This window comes from Doryrhamphus excisus, chromosome 3 (genome assembly GCF_030265055.1).
Source record: "Doryrhamphus excisus isolate RoL2022-K1 chromosome 3, RoL_Dexc_1.0, whole genome shotgun sequence".
Classification (NCBI taxonomy): Eukaryota; Metazoa; Chordata; class Actinopteri; order Syngnathiformes; family Syngnathidae; genus Doryrhamphus; species Doryrhamphus excisus.
Window position 1 is genome coordinate 21,599,464 of NC_080468.1, and position 20,202 is coordinate 21,619,665.

At 40.3% G+C, this 20,202-nt stretch overlaps 1 protein-coding gene across 38 annotated transcripts in view; it reads right to left on the minus strand.

Annotated features, from left to right (window-relative positions):
• LOC131124820 (receptor-type tyrosine-protein phosphatase delta-like) overlaps positions 1-20,202 on the minus strand; it is a 330,087-nt gene that overhangs the window by 133,908 nt on the left and 175,977 nt on the right. For all 38 annotated transcript variants that reach the window (XM_058065610.1, XM_058065648.1, XM_058065645.1 and 35 more), the window contains one exon: positions 10,673-10,720. The gene's annotated coding sequence lies outside the window, so the exon portion shown is untranslated. The remainder of the gene's footprint in view (positions 1-10,672; positions 10,721-20,202) is intronic.

Genomic DNA, 20,202 nt, shown 5'->3' on the forward strand with positions numbered 1-20,202 from the left:
TCAATATGATGTTGCCTTGAAAGATTTCCCCCCCAAAAATAGTCAATGGTCAAGTTATTATATAATTTAAATTTTATCTTTTATATTAAAAAGATGTCTAATAAGAAGGGGGTCTTATATTCTATATTTTCTTTGATTTTGACGGCGGATAGTCTTATATTTTGCTTATACCCGTGACAAGGTCACGGGTATGCTGGAGCCCAGCTGTTTTCAGGTGAGACTGGTGGCCAGCCAATCACAGGGCACATACAGACAAACAACCATTCACACTCAAATTCATACCTATGGACAATTTGGGAGTCACCACCGTGCAGCCTGCTTTCAAGTCATTTTTTTTTTTCCCCAGAAGTGTTTCCCATTTAGTGAATGATCCAATGCACGCACAGAAAATAGAAAGACATAAGTGTATAAATTTTAGGTCTTTGTTTTTGTGTGTCATAATCAGGTCAACATAATAATTTAGTTTTTTGCAGTTGCTGGAATAGATGACCAAACATGCCCACCTTGCACACCCGATAAGACGTGATTTAAAGCAGATAACGATTGCATCGGGAACTGTTTTTCCCAGATATCCTCTGACAGAGGACGCTTTGAAGGGGTGGCGACCTTAGGAGAAAAGGTAGCTAAGCAGTTAGCCTGACTTTGTGAACCCACCACTGCCAGAAAGGTTCAATAATGGACTCCTGACTTCCAAACAACACATTGATAGGAACCCTCCTCTTTGAAAGGCAGCACCTTGAGTAAGGATGGATTATGTCCACTTTTAAAAAAGGTTAACTTGAGTCTGGTGGATTTCAGCCAACAAAGAGGTCAAAAAAAAAATCACACATGTATGCCTTTTTCTTTAAATGGATTTAAAAAAAGTTCTCAGTTTCCTGATCCAAGGCTTATCTTCCATCCACAGCCGACTGTAAGATCAAGAAAAAAAAAACAACCCTGCCTTGACGCGACAAGTGTACGATAAACTTGACAGATCAACTTTTTCGATAGTCTCAGAGCCCATAAACAAGCAGGGGGCTCCAAATCTGATAATCCACCAATGAAAGATTAGTATTATTGTGTTGTCAGTCTTGCTTACAGGATCACGCTTTTTTTTATTTTTTTGTTAATGCTAGCGGGGTTGTGGGGGGGCTAGACATCCCTCAGCAAATCCGGGGGAAGGTGTCACATCTCAGCAGGTGAGGTGAGGTGATAAGAGCGACTGCAGGGATGTTAAATGGACAAACTTAAATTGTCACAGGAGCAAATGGGGAAGCCAAACAACAACAAAAAGCGGGGGAGGGTTACTGTTTTTCATAAAAAGCTCTACTGTAATTACAGCCAGGCTGTTTATTCATCTAAACTGCAGTATTCTTACATCATGGTTAAGTCAATATTTTTATGTTTTTTTACCTTTAGGTTACATTTTTGATGGTGTGTATTTTGGTTTATTTGTGTTCCAAATAACTTGAAAAGTTCTGGATAGATTTGGATGAAATTTTCAAGAATTCTCGGAAATGGGATACGGAAGAAGTGGTGCATGGTGCACAAGTGGTTAGCATGCAGGCCACACAGCTAGAACTGGGTTCGATTCCCCGCTCTGGAATCTCTTGGTGGTGTTTACATGTCCTCCCCGTGCGTGGGTTTTCACTTCCAAACACACAAACCTCATTCCACAAGAACAGTTGTTTCCCGTCTGCTGTCACAGCCTTATCGACAAGGCCCGGAACCCCCCCCCTGATACTCCTCACACCCCATCTCTGCCTCATCCTGCCACATTGTCACACAACTCTATGCGTTACATTAACGCTCAGTTTGGACTCTTTTGAAATAATCAGACTGTGCTTCTGGAGAATAAAATAAGACGTACAGAAGGAGACTGCTTTGGTAATCGCTGGTGAGGTGATTTGTGATATAACAACACTTTCAGGAAATCCATCAATAAGAGTACGACGCTTGGGACTCTACCAGAGGATGGGGCACCCCAAGCTGCTGTCCCCTGCCCATTGATAAACCTATCCATTGTTGATGCGACCAAAGACTCCACAATAAAGTAAGGACTTGACTAGGCAGCTTCCGTTACATGATGGACAAATACTTGTCCGTGTCTTTTGTCCATCTAGCGTTTACAATTGAACTCAAGTTAACCAAACCACACCAAAGTTCACGTGACCAAACTAAGTGTACTAGCAGGGCAAACACACCAGAGTTCATTTTAACCAAACCAAGCTTGAAGCCCTGAAGAAGCCAATAATGATTGGATATTGTCATCATTTTACTATTTTGCACTTTGCATTAAAAAAAAAACCCCACAGTCATCATTCAACAATGCAAATAGCATGTTCCCACTTGTCCTATAAAATACATGATTTTAATAGCCTCATTACATTTTCACTGAGCACTTTCACTGCGGCATCTGATTTATGGTGCTTTAGCACCAAGCTCCCGTCACCGGCAAAATACCAAGGGGTCAACCTTCCAATGCGCCATCTTCCCACACCTTATGCTGGGCTTTTTTCCCCCCCCTTTTGCACCGTAAATTTCATCAAGGTGAGCAAAAAGTGTTTACCCCTGTTAATTTGTCCCGGCGGTTGGCTGAGTGGAAAAAGCCAGGGTAGATGACCCGTAAAATGAGCAAAGATAATACTGACCTTAACATGGTCTTCTGCACATGGAGGTAATTGCTAAGGCTACGGGATCAATCAATATTGACTCACTAGTTTTCTTTAACCCCCCCCCCACCACCACAACCAACACCAGCGCCATGCCTACCCCAGGACTCCCGTACCTTGAGCTGCATGTGTGCAATTGGCGTCAGATGGATTGAGGACATATCCCTGATAGTTTAACCTTTATACTCGCTAACATGCTCACTTATCTACAAGACTGGACATTGGTTTCACAAGTTAAGCTTTTTTTTTTTTTTAATTTAAATTACATAGCATGTACAGTACCTAACAAAGCAAGTACACAATTCATATTTCAGCAACCGGCTTTATGCCCCCACCATCAATACTCATATGTGTTGCCAGCTATTTAGACAATAACGGCTGACTACATGTTGAAATTGTTGAAACTGTTCACTGGCTACTGTAAAGTATAACTATTGCTATAGTAGTGTCCTTTTTGTGAGTATCTACTAATTTAGGAGCAAAAATGCCAATTAAAAGCTCCATTGTCCATCGAAGAGTACATCCCTTTAATTTTTCACGGCCAGGGCACAGACTTAGCAGACATTTCCATCTCCACTTGATAAATATCTTCCTTCTTTTCCCTTTCCACAGCCAAGTAATTTATTTTCTATCTCTCCCAGCTATATTTTCCAGTTAATATTTCTCTTTTTTTCCTCCACACAGCACCTGACAAAAGATGCCACAAGGGATGATAAGAAACCTTTGCACTCCTCCCCCATGTGAGAAACAGTGGCTTTTGATACTTCTGAAAACAAATATAATCGCTTGTCATGTGTCAGTCCGCAATATGTTAATGATGAAAATGTTTTTAAGTGTTATGATGCAAAAGAATGTCACAAATGCTCTACTACCCCCTGCAGTAAAGATGGCAAAGATCACCCAACTGAAGTGCCTATTTATAGTATATATACGTATATATATATATTTTTTTTTACAACCAACAAATCCTGATTGTGTCACTCAGACATATTTTCATCACGGGCGGCGCAGCATTTATCACTCATACGCTTCTGCCAAGATCCATTTCAGAGTATTTTATAAAGATTGTGGCTGATTTGCGACGCTTGCAAACTGCGGTCACACTTGTGGTTCAGTCTCTGGTTTGGACTAAAAATGCAAAATAGTGTTTCTTTTACCATTAGAGGGGCACCCCGTTCCTCCAAGGTCACATTCATTTTATTTTACTTTTTTTTTTATATATGTACACTTTCAGAAGCATGTTGCCATATCAATCTAATCTACCCAGGGCCTTAAGAAAAAATAGTGTGAAAAACTATTAGCAATAGGGCTGTTTTGTTAAAATAATCAGATTTCAGATTTGCCTCACAGGGCCAGCTAGCTGGCCTACAATTATATAATTTTTCATCCTGCGATTGGTTAAGCAGAGCAAAACTGTTGCCCACAATGGCTGGCTGAGGTGGAGAAGTTGACATCTTTGATGAGTCAGAGCATTTTATAAAAAGTTTAATGTTTTTTTAGGTAAATATTGAAATTGAACCACTCCGGATGATGCCGATCACCGGTGATAGTTACTAATAGTAAACGTTACATGCAGGAATGAAAGTCAGGTCTATTGGTGAAAATGTCTTCAAAGATAAAAGGTTAAGTTGGGTCTTGCTCGAAGAAAAATCTATAGTTATCAACCCTCACAGTGTCTGTTGAGAAAGGTTTTGTAGAGTTACGTTCCCACTAAAGTAACAGGTACTGTGCTTGTAATATTACATTTCTAGTCTCATAATATTATATGTGCCTTTTTTATTTTCTTTACAGAAGTTTTTCCTTGTAATATTAAGACTTCAGTCTCATAATACTTTTGTTATTGTTGTAAAACATTTTATTGTAACAATATTTCTTGTAAAAGTTAACATTTTTAATCAGAAAAAAATAACCTTGTTATATATAACAATGCTAGTTTTCCAAAATAACATTTTTTGTTGTTATATATTGTCTTTGGTATTGTAATATAGCGACTCTGCAAGTGAACCAAACCACACCAGAGTTCAATTGAAAGCGAACCGAGACCCCTTGATAGATGGGGGGGTCTTATACACAACAGGGTTTCGGGTGATCGCGTTCACACTTGACCAAATGAGCCGTTTTAGCAGAGCAAACGCAGAGTTGCTTGGGAGTGAGTGATGGGCAGCGGAGTCCTTCCGGCTATTCCGTGTGGCTGCTTAATTTGAATTTTATAAGATTTCATTGGGGGACATGGTTGGGATAATACAGATTGTGAAGGAGGAAAGCAGTGGTATAGCCCACCGCTGGCTTAATGTTGATGAGGTGTTAATATCTAATATCAGTCAGAAAGCAGATAAAAGCCTTATTAGCCCTGTGGTCTGACTAGAGAGTGGACTTATTACAGCGAGGAGATGAACGCAGATGAAGGAATACGACAGCTCGGGGGTCTTTGTTACGTCCTTAAGCTTTTTGACGGGGTCAACTTCATTTTGGGACTAAAATGGCGAGGCTTTAACCGGCGTAGACAACCTGACATTGTTTGAGGGATCTAATTCGGACTTCAACATCTGGGGGATTACGCCGTCTCCAGCCTGGAGGCGCTTTGATAATCGCTTGTCATTTTTTTGGCGCTTTCTAAAAGGTCTTTTGGTTCAATCCAATGTTGGCTAGATTAGTCCATTTCACTCCTTATGAGGAGAGCTATTTCCCTGCTGGCTGGGTTTTAATGTAAACAGTGTGAAAATAAGCAGCAAGTTTTAGACTGTGAAGGTGATTTTAAAGTGAACAAAATGGCGCAAATAGCTGACTGTAGTGTAACGTAGTATTTACTGTATATGTAACAGTACTGTAGATTGGAATAAGGTGCAATCTGCTGTCTTTCAAAATGTATTATTAAAACACAAATCTTCTAGTGATTCCCAAACTTTTTACATTTTATTGTAATTCCGGGTGAAAAATTAGTATTTTTGCATGTTGACATTACCTGTCTTAAGCGTGTCTGCATCAATCAGTGCAAGCTGTGATGTTTGTTGTTTACCGGCCACCAACTTCCCCACTTGAGACACGATTTTCATTGTGCACGGAAGGGGTGGGGGTCCCATGAATTTCTTGCTTTCATCCCCCAAGGACCCTTACCGCGCCACTGGGCGAAATAGAGGTATTACTTGATCTTTTCTATGACATCTGTGTCTGCAAAACTCTAGAGATTAATACCAACTTTACTGATGCAATGAAAGTCTGAACCATCAAAACCCCAAAATATACGGGAGCGATTCCCTCACGCTACAACAATGATGTCGATTCATAAAACAGAATAAGTCATGACACGCATGGTGGTGTGCCATAAAATTATTGTAAAATATGTTCCTTGGCCCAATAAAGGCTGCTAAACACTGCTCTATATGACATGGTTGCTCTGCTGATTTTTAGAACCTACTGCTACTCAAAGATGCTCTATGTGGCACAGGGCAGGGACTCAAATATCTTAATTTTTATTTTTCTGCACAAAATAAGATGAAAAATAAACAAATCAAGAATAAAGAAAATCAATCAATCAGTAATAAATAAATATAATAATAATAATAAAACGGCAAATAATAAAAACTTAAGAAACCACATATAGTTGGTGGGTAGACAAATTATTTTTTTCAGATTAAAATGAACAAAGCATTATTAGAGCCCTGTAGACATGACAAAACACGACTATAATCACATTTATACTCTTTTTATTTACAACATATTGCGCAAGTGCAGGGTCTTGAGACACATGCTAACTCGCAAACTAACAAACGGTAGCCTCCAAGTTCTTTCCTTTAAACTTAAAAAAGCCAAAAACTTACCACTTCCACACGGAGAGGGAGGATAACTATTAACAGTTATTTAACCTTTAACATGAACATTAATCAAACGTAATATTTTTTTCTGGGTACATGATACCATACAGCATCCACATCAAACTTGCGCAGGCCGCACTAACATTAAACTTTCATATCAAGGCGGGGGCCTCAAACTAGTGTCCTGCGGGCCACATTCGGCCCGCGGGCCGCATGTTTGAGACCCCTGCTTTACAATATGGTTTACGATATATATTGACTTGAAATATGTACAACAGCATCGTATGCCTATGTGGACCATGGATTAGCTACTTTAGATGTCTTCAGTATTGCCGAACTAGCAAAGTCTGGCGATATCAAACCAACCAGTTCAGACATGATTACATAACATGTAGTGCATTCATTGTCTTAGCTTCCAATAGCTCAATAGCTTTAGCTATTCCCCAAACCCGTGCAGCGTAATAAATGCATGGCTAGGTGTGAAAGCACAAAGTAAGCACGTCGTTTGCTAATCAATGTTTGTGCTCAAGAAGAACGAGCTCCAGCTCTGGCTCACCAATTGAGCGACGGCGTCAATAACAAAGCACTCACTCTAAACAAGTGGCCAAACACCTCAGGATCCAGCTGTGCTTCCCATTGATTGTAACTCAACAGCGATATCCCCTAAGCGTTTTAGACATTTAATTCCCCTTTTCCAGCAAACTCATTACAAGACATTTCATTAATGATGTAGTCAGGGTCTAAATATGAGCAAAATTAGCACCCTGTAGCGTCCTGAACCTAACGAAACATTCTAACTGCTAGAACAACAACAACTCACTGCGCTCACCGTCACTGTGACTGTTTTATCCTAATTAACGATAAGACAAATGATAAGTTTCATCAAAAAATATGGTCATGCCAACATGTTGATTCGCGAATGTAGCAATGTGCTAATTTCATCATTCAGGGGGAACCACACTCACTATCTATGGTTTTGACTGCAATTACTACAACAAACTTTAATATGGAGTTCTTAATGGTCTGTCACCAAACACCTCCTCATGTGTACTATTTTGACTTCTACTGCATCCCATTTAGGCAGCAAACTAGTCACCATCTAACTGTGGTTGTCAGTGATGTGTGATGAGGTTCATGGCTGCACTAACCATCCATCCATCATCCACCACTTATCTGAGGTCAGCAGCCCGAGCATGGAGGCCCAGACTTCCCTCTCTCCGGCCACTTCATCCCGCTCCTCCCGGTGGATGCCGAGGCATTCCCAGGCCAGCTGGGAGACGTAGTCTCTCCAACGTGTCCTGGGTCTTCCTCGAGGCCTTCTGCCGGTTGGACATACCCTGAACACCTCCCCAGGGAGGCATCCAGAAGGTATCCTAACCAGATGCCCAAGCCACCTTATCTCTAAGGGAGATATAAGGTGGAACTGTCTCCTTTGGAATTTTTCATGTTGCTCATTAAGAGGATAATCAAAACAAGGAGAGTAATTCACATTGGTAAAAAAATGTCTTCAAAATATTTTCACATACTTCTCCACTTCCTCATCCTCACTCAGGTCACGGGGTTGTGCTGGAGCCTATCCCAGCTGACTTTGGGTGAGAGGCGGGCGAATCACAGCCATTCAGACTCACATGCAGTACACATGAGCATGTACCGAAGAAAAAAAAACACTAGTTTGCTCCATAAACAGGATGCAGTAGAAGTGAAAATGGTAGATAGTACATTTAAAAACATTTACGATGGTCATATACTATTTTACCTTCTATCACATCCCGTTTAGTCAGGAGCTTGAACTAACAACCTCAGATTATTAGTACATGAGGTATGCAGATAACACCAAAGCTACCTGAGCTCTGACACGTTCTGCCTTACTTTATGTCCACATCCTTGAACATCATCTCAAATGTAAACTTTTGATACCCCACCTCCCGGAAAAAAAAAAAAAAAAAAACTTTCAGATAGTCATCAAAGTCAAGACTTAATCCGGGCGCTGTGATAAGATGCTTTCTCTTAAAGCAGGGTGGAGGATGGTGGTGGTGGGCTGGATCAGGTGAAATGAAGAGGAACTGATTGCTTATGGTGATTGTGCTGATTACATTTTAAATTTAAAAACTTTGCCCCCCTCCCGTAGAACATAATCCTTTACGGCACACAATGACATAGCAATCTCACTAAATGCCAATGCAGGCCCGACTAGTCAACATTCTAAAATGTAAAAATAGTCTTTTTTTTTTCCTCAATTATTTTCACAGTGTTTGCATAGCACCGTATCAGCATTAATCCTTAATATGTTTTCAAAGTTGAATAAAAACAATCATGTCACGGAGGTTTTCTGACCGTCCTCTTATTCGCTGACGAGCAGGATTCCATTTGTTCGCTGCAGTCAAAACATTATGGAAGCAGGCAGGCGCTACAGCTGTCATATAAATGACATTCGGAAATCGACATTTGCATGAAGTACAGCGGTGCCGGATTTGCATATCAGGCGTTTGCAATTGTGCACATGTCTTTGTGGCCAGACGTGACAGATGGCGTCATGTCAGCTATTGTATTCATGAAAATCTACATGAGCTAACAAGTGACAATTGAAAGGAGCAGCACGGTCCATCACACCCTATGTCAGGGGCTGTGGAACCTTTAGCATGCTGCCATTTTCTGTAACAATATAACAAATTATTATCATTACTATGAGCACTTGTTTGTTAAATGTTTTTGGGCTTTGACAAAATCCTATAAGAGTTGTCCTTTTTTTTTTGAATTGTAGAATGTTCTGTAGGTTCAAGCACCCCGGCTGTAGACAGCTCAACCTTATCGGCCCAATTATAAGAAGGTATTTTTTTCCCTCGAAAAAGACAGTTGCTCTTACATTCGTCATACATGCATACACGCGAACCAATAGATGGTGCCAACTGGGTGACTTCTGCCAAAACAAGAAAGATAGAGAGGGACTCGTGTTCTGTCCGTTTCCGCCTATGATTTTGCAATAAAAAAATATGTTTCCAAAAAAATGGTTCCTGGAAAAGAGGAGTCCTCTCATATTCAGGTCAATGCACTATCACAACCTACTGCAAAAAAGATGGTAGTCCAAGATCGTCCAAATGACAGTAAGGTTCTACTGTTTTTATGGACCTGCTGCAAAAACGCCAGTCAACCATCCAATGTGCTGTCTTTGACTCAAAGATCTTGCAATGATATCAGGTTCTAATATAAAAGCGCCAGTGAAAGATTCTTGATGTGACACAAGCACCCTGCTATTTTTAACAGTCTACTGGAAAAACGCTAGTCAAAGATCCTCTCGAGCTTGATCAAACCTTGCACTGTGTGTATATCAGGGTCAGTCTTCGAGGTACATGAAACAAGAGTACTGTGATTTGCAACTATAACCAAATAAAAACAACACTTAAAACGTATACTTTGATGAAACCGGCATAGTCTGCACTCAATGTAACTAAAATCGAGTTGCCAAAGACTATGAAATGAGCTGACGTCTGCCTTGATACACAACATACACCTCAGTATTTGCGAGATATTGCTTCGGTTTGTCATCAAAATTCAGACAATAACAATAGAGACAAATACAGAAATATGGTGTAATGTCCAGTATGGCTGCAACTAACGATTATTTTTTAAAAACAATTAATTGGTTGTTTTTGATTAATCAATGAATCAGATTTTTTTAAAATACATTTTTAATTTCTGCCACTTTATTCAGAAATCAAAGATTTGAACTGAAAGTACACAATCGCCAGGCTGCCAAGTTATAGCCATTATTTATAGCTTAAAACTAAAACATGATCTCTTCTATTGTGTAGTTGTGTCATCACCTCTAAAAGATGTATAAATACTTATTTTGGAATCTGGGGTTCGGTTTGGGGAAAAAAAATGTAGAAATACATCCTCGGTTGCCAATGAGTTACAGTGATTTATTATTTTCATATGCAAATTGGTTCGAAAATAACTTTCAGTTGTGTTTGCTAAGTCATGCTATGCCACGCTTTTGGTACGCCTTTCGAGAGACTGAGCCATAAATAATATTTATAGGCATTGCATTCTATTCGAGGCTAGTGAAATGATTCAAACATGTCGGCAACCTTCTCTTATCTCAATGTAGTTTCATGGCACGTTGCAGCCCCCCCTCCCCTATTTAAAGACCATTTGGCCGTAAAAGATAACCCCCACCTCCAGATATAGCGAGCTTTAGAAAAAGCCTACCTTGAGGTTGAAGGTGTGAAAGTCAGGGAACATTCTCTCTCCTGAGACCTGCGACAGAGAGAAAAGGAGGATTATCAGTCATGATTAGAACAATTACAGAGCAGCCTTCTCTGACAGTGATTGATCAATGAGGAACTCCCGTAATCAAGACAAGGGCTAAGGGGTGGAGGGAGTTAGGGTGCTCTCGGGAGTAAATTGTCAAAAGTAAGTAATACGGTGTGTCCCACTTTGCCAAGGAGGATATTTTTGGTCCTCAAGAACTTGATTTAAATCCAAATGAAGTCATTGTGAGAACACCATCAAGCTGTCAAGGAAATCTATAAGCCTTGAGCTTGTTTTACATGCTGGCAAACTAACTGCTGCCTTGTACAAAATGACCTTACAAAATAAAATAAGTGACATGTTTATTTACTATGGATGCAAGGAGTCCATTTATGCCGCCCAAGGTAAAAAACTTCAGCTGGCTTGTTCTGTGTTTACAGAATTGCACTGGAAATCAATGGCTACTTCTTCTAAATACAAAGTCAGAGGGTTTTATTTTTCTTTTTATTATTTGGGTTATTTCGTAGTCATATGGTATAACAACATGTTCCAAGTTATAGATGTAATTTTTCATTGTTCCAGAAATTGTTTATCGGTGTTCTTGGAGTGTTTTGTCATTGCACAAAAGTTGTCTGTCATTATTGTAGAACTGTTTAATGGTAAAGTTGAAGTTGTTCTTTTTTGTGATTGTTGTTTTCAAATGCACAGAAACCCATCTATCCATCCATTTCATGTCGGGATGTCAGTTTACTAATTTGACAGTGTGGACGCAGTTTTTTTCAACCGACAAAAAATAACAAATAAATCCCAGCAGTGTTCACCAATAAGTAAAAAAATAACCATGGTCATAACTAAGAGTCTTGCGGCAATGTTCTGTTTATATGGTGAAATTATTCCTGTTCTGTCATAAACATGAGCAGGTTTATAGTTGGTCGTGAAAAACAGCAAAGCACTCCTGTCATATTGAGGATTTTTGACTATTCTCTTTGCCCCCCCCCCCCCCCCCCCATTGACATCATCAGTATATGGCGGCGCTAGTGACTGTGGTCGGAAGGAGTGGTGTGTGACGTTAATGATTTGCTGTTAACACAAAATGGGTCCTTGGGACTGTCAACAATTGAAAAGAAAGAGTTTGGCTGGCGGCTTTGCTTGCTTCAGCACTTTGAGCCGCACGTTTTAACAGTTTTTTTCCCCCCAGAATGGCCCTTGCAAGAGGGAGGGCTTTGATGGGAGGGAATTGCACAGTCATTCATCACATTAATGAGTCATGTCACTTTATTTACAAAATATGGAGGGGGGCTTTTTTTTTTTTTTTTTTTTTTTTTTTTTACTCGCACCCCCAGCTTATAGAAGTTATTCACAACCACGATTCTGCGTTGTGATAATGTTGGCTGGAGTTAATTGAAAAAAGGCAATCTACAGCGGTGCAGCTAGCCAGCTGTGTCTGGATGATTGCAGCTTCGGGTGTTTTGTGACACAGGAGGAGAGAATTTGGTGGCTTTTTAAGCGCACAGGCTGGAGCACCGATCATTAGCACATGGACGAGCTTCAGCCCAGAGGCCACTTCTTTTGTTTTTGGTTTTTTTTTTTTTTAATTAAACTTAAGTTTTGCTGCACGGCGGTCGAGTGGTTAGCGCACAGGCCACACAGCTAGGAGACCAGAGTTCGATTCCACCCTCAGCCATCTCGGTGTGGAGTTTGCATGTTCTCCCCATATACAAAGTAAGACTCCGGTTTTCTCCCACATTCCAAAAACATGCTAGGTTAATTGGCGACTCCAAATTGTCCATAGGTATGAATGTGAGTGTGAATGGTTGTTTGTCTATATGTGCCCTGTGATTGGCTGGCGACCACTCCAGGGTGTACCCTTCCTCTCGTCCAGAGACAGCTGGGATAGGCTCCAGCACCCCCCGCGACCCTCGTGAGGAAAAAGCGGTAGAAAATGAATGAATGAATGAAATTAAACTTAAGTTCTGCTGCACGGCGGACGAGTGGTTAGCGCACAGGCCACACAACGAGGAGACCAGAGTTTGATTCCACCCTCAGATATCTCGGTGTGGAGTTTGCATGTTATCCCCACATACAAAGTCCGACTCCGGTTTTCTCCCACATTCCAAAAACATGCTAGGTTAATTGGCGACTCCAAATTGTCCATAGGTATGAATGTGAGTGTGAATGGTTGTTTGTCTATATGTGCCCTGTGATTGGCTGGCGACCAGTCCAGGGTGTATCCTTCCTCTCGCTCAAAGAGGAAGGGTACAGCACCCTTTCTTTCACCTAATCGTTGTTCCCAAATGCTGATGCTGTGTATGAATGGACACAAGTGAGTCTCCATGATGTTATGAGTGTGTTAGCGTTTGCATTTATTCGCACTGCCTGTCCCCCACACATCAAACAACAATGTGATGATAATATCTCTGGAAAACAAACACAAGGCTTGCACCAATAGTGATTCATTTTATCCTTTTCATTTGATGTTTCATTGTAAGCTCCTTTTCTGAGACCCTTATTTTGTTCACTGCAGTCACAAGATGAAACACGCAGTGCTTTTATTTTGAAGGTGTACGTAGTTGGTCTTTGAGCTTAGCTGTAATGTGTAAGTGCAAGACAAAGTTAGGCGTCAATGAAGTGCCTCTCCAAGCAGTCCCTGCACTCAAAAAAGGTTTGGGACCAATGAAATAAAATCTCTGTGACTTGCGTGTTTGCAGTTGGTCCGTAAAAACGGCACAGCACTCCTGTCACATTCAAGATTTGTGATGAGTTATTTTTGCAGTAGTCTGGTTTTCTTTGGTCATTAGCTTTGTGAAAATGTGGCCCCCCAGGACAATTTAGTCGAATAGCCTTGTTTTGGGCGCTTCACAACAGACTGATAAATCACAGAAGGAGATGAGTCACTATTTATTTAGCCCTTCTAATTGGAAATGTCCGTCACGAGGGCGGCCATTATCTCTCCGCCTTGATCACTGGCAGGTATTTCACAGTGAGTGATGCACCCAAGTGTCAACATAGGGTTGGAAATGCTGAGGAGCAAAAGATGCTGCTTGTTCATCGACGCTTTCTACAGTCAGCTACTTTTAGGCGATGTTTGACATGGCCCATGGCGTCTTTGTGATTATTCCGTCACTGCTTTAGCTTCAAAGCATTGTGATTAGCTCTTAAAGAAGCTGTCGCCTCCTTTGAGCAAAGCCCCTCAGGCTTAACTCCTAATTGTCCCCCAGGGGGTTGTCATTAGCTTCTACCTTGTCTCCAGCTCTTGCTTCCCGCTGCTGTCTTTTCTGTCGCTAGCAATGCCTGGCATTGTCACATAAAGGGGACTTGAGGTTCTCTTCTCAACTACAGAGAGAATATGAGGCAATATTTGTTTGGGATAATTTTGGCACATAATTCATAATTTCACCACACAGTCAAAAGTTCGGCGACATTTGTCATGCTATTGAATGATATTCAACAGTGGAGCACCACAGGGCTCCTAGTTATGCCCGTTGTTATTTTTTCCAACTGATTATTTTTCATGTTAGCTATCAAGTGTCCACCTTGGTATCAAATACTGTAGCAGTGCAACCTCGGTTAGTGCCATTCATTTATTTCAGGAAGGTCAAACTCTAACCAAAATGAATGCTAGATGAATGAATTTTTCCCATAAGAAATAATCCATTAAATCCAATTTACCTTTTTCAAAAAGCCCAAAATGCCCAACACATTTGTAGTTTTACAATATAGTTTTACAGAAAACAATTCCAAATGTCTATAAATCATGAATGAAATGGATAAATGAACATTTAAGGTTATGTTTATAAGGCTAAGATATAGACTAAACATAAAGTACAAGTCAAAAGTCTGAGGACACCTTGAGAAATTGGAAATTCACTTACTGTCATCGGGTCTGTAACCAATTAACTGTAATAAAGTAGGGATTTCTGTATTACCATTTTGAAGGCCAATATTGAGGAAAATCGGTTGTAGTTGCAAACGCCAGACTGTGTTGTAAAATGGCAAACGCTTTGTCATGTTGGGATTGTGGGAAACAAAAATCTACAAAACCAAAAATACAAAATGCGGGAATTGCATTGGAACTGCTAGCATACAAAACAATGTCGTCTACCTCTATTTGCTTCGATTTTGCAATAACCTGTCGCTTGGTCAAACTGAGTTTTGTGCAACATTGAATTGATATTTCAACATTGAATGGATATTATCTAAAAATATATGTATATACACATTGTATAATTCCACATTGCATGACCAGGGGCTTTTCCACTGCAGTCTTCTCAAATGTTTTGCCAGGAATTAAAAAAAGAAAATTCTACAGGGCAAAATCTACCACAATCATCGAACGTTGAGAACGGCTGGTGCAATGTGCCACGCTTGTGACGTTTTAATGGTTTCTCTGTTTTCACATGCAGAGTAGCGGGAAGAGAGATATACAGAGAGCACTTCATGTGTTGCTCAAGGTCCTTTTGGATACTCCCCATCCCACATCTCCCTGCACAATTAATTTTATCTTTGGGGTATTATCAAGAGAGAGCCTGGCAAAGCAGCATGACAGAAAAAAAAGGGAAAAATCGGTCCAGAACCCCGAGGCTCAGGGTGGAGGGATTAATCTGTTTGACAAGATCTCTCACAAATGATTTTTGCCTAGGCTTTGCTTCTGTTACATGGTTGCTACTATGTCTGGAAAAAGCTTGCAACATGCAAGCGACAAAAGCAAAGGAAAAATGGTGGCAGGTTGTTGCAAAAAAACACTAGTCAAATGTCCTATACGTATATGACAGGAGCGCTCTGTCGTTTTTAAGGACCCAATGCTAGTCACAGATGCTCTAAATCAGTTCTCAACTGGTTTTGGCCACGGGAACTCAACTTTGCCCATAAGAGACGTGCCAGAAACCAAATTGCGGATATTTGTCAACTGAAATCTTTCAAATATATTTCATTATTGAATGAAAACAGTGTGCCAGCACAAAACAAATTAACATTAACATTAAAATTTTCAAGAACAATTGTTTTTTTTTAATCTATAAACTATATTTTAACAAAAAGTGTCTGTAAGGGTTTAATATTTAACATTTTGGTCATAAAAACCGAAAAGACAGAAATAAAGCTTTACACCAGATATAAACTCATATGAATTCGTGACATTCAACGTAAAAAAATGCATTTAAACAAAAAAAACCCGAGTGTTACCATTGTAATACTACATTACGTCCTGCTAAATCTAAAAAAACTAAAAGATGCTGTCCACTGATTCCGCTCCTGCTCATCATCGCCACCAGACACACGATCCGACACGTGGAGAATGAATCAAAGTCATGATTGAATAATTATCTGGAGAGCAATTCATTAAACATGCCAATGAACTCATCTTGAACAGCTGTCCTAGCCTCACTCGCTTAATCACTGGCTTGAATTAGCAGGGCGGCGGATGCTGAGCACGTGCAATGATCTCCACAAAGTGCATTGTTTACAAAACAGTAATTAATATCACAGCGCAAGTTTTTTTTTATTTATTTTTTAGCTTGTTGAGTGACTTGAGTGCGCTTGTGCAATTGTACCAAGGAGAGCTGTGCTTGTTAAGACTAAAGACTGAGTGTTGACATTAACACAGCCTGCGTGTCTCTTTACGGGTGTCCAAATGGGCTATTACGCATATGAAAACTAACTAGAAAAATTAAGAGTTTGCAATATCTACATGTAGGGTCCAAAATGAAACAGGCGTGTCAGGTGTCTCTGTGAGTAGACATTGCCAAGGTTACTGTGCCAATGAGGGATTCTGTGGCATTTCCACAAGCCGATGTGGCTTTCACAGCCCATGAAGCTTGACATAGTATTTGACAGCATCAAAAGACTAGACATTTTTATATAGCATATAATACATTACAAGAACTAATTCCATATTTGCATACACAGTTGTACTATTGTACTACTCTGCATTTTAAGAAGGGAATATTAGCATATGCATAATCGGCTTTAATATCCGGCACAGTTCTTAATACTCATCCATCTATTTTCTTCCGCTTATCTGGGTCCGGGTCACAGGGGCAGCAGTCTCAGTAGGGAAGTCCAGACTTTTTGGTCCCCGGCCACTTCTTCCAGTTCCACTGGGAGGACACAGAGACGTTCCCAGACCAACTGTGAGACATAATACTTCCAGAGTGTCCTAGGTGTGACACAGGGCATCCTACTGGCTGGGAAACACTTTTCCAGGGAGGTGTCCAGGAGGTGCCACATCAAATGGCACCTCACAATGTGAAGGAGCAGCGACTCATAAGTCTGTCATCTTCTGCTTGCTGAGGTTCATTGAGACTTATGAGAAGAGGAATTACTTGGAGTCAGTGGGGCATAAGACAAGAAAATATCCGATAAATGTCGAGTGGGGCGAGTCATGTCCGTTGAAGTATTCTAATATGTTGGCTTGTTGTCAAAGCTCACTTCTGGTCATGTGAGTGCGAGGGGTAGCGGTGGCGTTAGTGACGTCCTCGTTTCCCTGGTGGCTGTCTTCATGAAAATGACAAGCTACAGTTTTCATATTTCTCTCACTCTGGAAAGCTTTTAAAAAAAATTCAGTTTCAGGTCTAAAACCCTCACCTCTGGTCATGAGTACTAAATACTTCATACAAATTAAGCCATTTAGACACAATATATAAAGCATAAGCAGCATAGTGAAGTGCTACTACTGCAGTTCGGTCTTTAATTCACACTCAAACGAGTGCATGCATGGTGATAGACAACCGCAATGTACACCAATGGGCATGAGGGAGTTATGCTGGAATGGAGTACTCCTCGATTCACTTTGGTGTTGGGGACTTGGCAACTAAATACATATTTCATATAATTGCACAATTATGTTTTTACTTGGCATTGTCTTATTTGTTATTATGAGTATTGTTTCCTTCAAAAGAAGTTGGCCACCAAATCATTACAATATAGTTGGCAACAGCTTATTTTTTTCTTTCATTACATAGCGCTACACATCTAAAAGTTCATAAATAGGCAGAGCTTGGATATGCAAGTCATCCAACAGTAGCTTTTAATGAGATTTTAAAGGTCCACTCGGTGTTAAAAGTGGTTAATGCAGCCTTTTCAGATGGCGTATTATAATAACACCAAAAAATCCTGAATTATCTTTAATTCCTCACAAAATGGGTTCACCTCTGATCGCTCATTCATGAATGGGGGGAAAAAAAAAAGTGATTCACTAGCAGCTACTCGGCGGAGCTCAATGTATTTTGTTAACAGAAAAGAGCAAGGTTAAAAGGTTAATATCCGGCAGGGACCACAATCCGCTGTGCTATTGTAGCGTCACATCTCTCTCTCTCTCTCTCTCTCTCTCCTCTTACTTTTCTGTCTTTCGAGCTAGCATCTGTGTGCACACTCGCCCAGATGCACACCTGCACACTCTTTTTCTTCCTTTCCCCCTCAGTGTACAAGGCAGCGGCAGAGTCATCCATCCAAACCCGCAGACCGTGAAATTAGGTTAAGACGTAAGGCTGTGAATGACACAGGTGCGGATACAAATGAGAACATCCGAATGAAAAAGCGCACATCCAAGACAGCTGATTCGGTGGTAGTTATAGGCCCCCCTCGGAATTACATTTCACAGCGTCTCCTCATTTTATTAAGCTCACTTTTCCTGTTGTCTATTAGGGAGTCAGGCCAAGGTATTAGCAATGCAATGTAAATCCCACTGGAAGCATTCCTGTTCCTAATTAAATCAAACAGGTAGACTTTTTTATTTTTTGCAAAAGCAGGAGACAAAATTGCTTTTCCATTACACTGACAATAGATAATTTACATACTGTACCGGACAAAAGTTTGGAGACACCTTGTTATTCAAGTACATCACAGAAGTGCCACAAGGCTCTTAGATATGCCCACTGTTGTCTAATGAGTACATTTATTATTGTGCAATTAAGTTTTCACAATTAACAGGCTTAAAACATGTGTTAATTGAAGCCTTACCCCAATAAATGACAGTGTTCTCATGTGTTTATCCAGGTGTGTTTTCTCAAAGAGCTCATACATCAGACATCAGAGTTATTGATTACTGCTTTTATTATAATAGCTATTGACCCCTTTGTCAATGAGGACCTGCTGATACATGGATTCTTTGAATGCCCAGAGTTCAAATATTTAATTTCACGGCAGGTCCGCATTATTGCAAAAGAAGACTGCAATGGACAGCACTCAAAAAAAGGAATAAAGAGTGTGTTTATTTCAGCTGAGTAAGGTTTTGATTTATGGGCCGTTTTGGGACCATGTGGGCCAAGTCAACCACTCATGGGTCATTCCAGGTTCAAGAAGGTTGAATTTTAAATTGTGAATCCAAGTCAAGAAATAACAGTTGACATAAAAATCTACCCTCTTGTATTTGTGTGTAAGCAGATCACAATTTTAGCCATAGCATTTATCCGAATCGGCTTTACTGCATGGATTTTGTGTCATCCTGCACACAGAGAAAAGACTACACAACAAGGAAGTGCCTTGCCAAACTCAGGATGAACACACATTGCTTTAAATTCCATCAGAGTTGCATTATACAGTATGATATAGTATATTATATAGTATAAAAAAAATCAGTGCACAATTAGAGCTTCTCGTATTTAATTATTATTGATGACTTGATGAATTTTGAAAATATTTTTATCTTGCTCGAATAACGTCTTCCTGAGCTTGCCTCGAAGCAGAGCTTGGGGTAAAGGCAGAGAGAGTATCACGCCTATAGCCAGTCCCATAAAGAAGCCTGTTCCTCTGTGACATCACAAAGGAACAGTTTTGCAACGCCCTTTAAAAACGAGCCTTTTGTGCCATCCCAAACTTCTTTCAGGACTCATTTCCAAATGCGCAAATCTCATTATCTGAAACTTTGGCATTGTTTAACACGAGAATACAACATTTGAACTGCATTTGTAGCATAATATAATAGGTCTCCTTTAACTAAGCAATCCCAAATTACTGCATGGGTGATTATGCTTCAGTTCGCAATAAGTTATTTAACCCTAACTGATATACTGAGTAGCTTCTGAGTACTCATTTCTCAACCATGTTGAAAAACATCTCGTGGTTGCAGAAGGGCCCAACCTGTCTCTGGTGTATTTGTGCTTCCTTCACCTTGCGCTTCACTCGTGTTGAACAGCTGTTATTATGTGTCTCACCAAAATGGAATCCACTCTTTGCAAGTGTTTCCTATTTTTCTTCAGCTTGACATGGAGACAGACATTCCTTTTTGGGCCACTTTACTCTCAAATGTAATGTGTGAAACGGAGAAAGCACGCTGTTGTTGTTGCCGCCTGTCTTTTACAGTTGTTTACGGCCGTGCCTTGCCTTGCCTGCCTGCCTGCCTGCCAGTGATGTTTGTACTCTGTGAAAATAGGCTTTTGACATTTCACAACGGGAATAGTTGTTCATTAATGGCTTGATGTGTGACTGACAATATGCACTTCACTTTCTACAAGCACGTTAAGCGTGTTTTTGGCCTTCGTTTGCTATACATA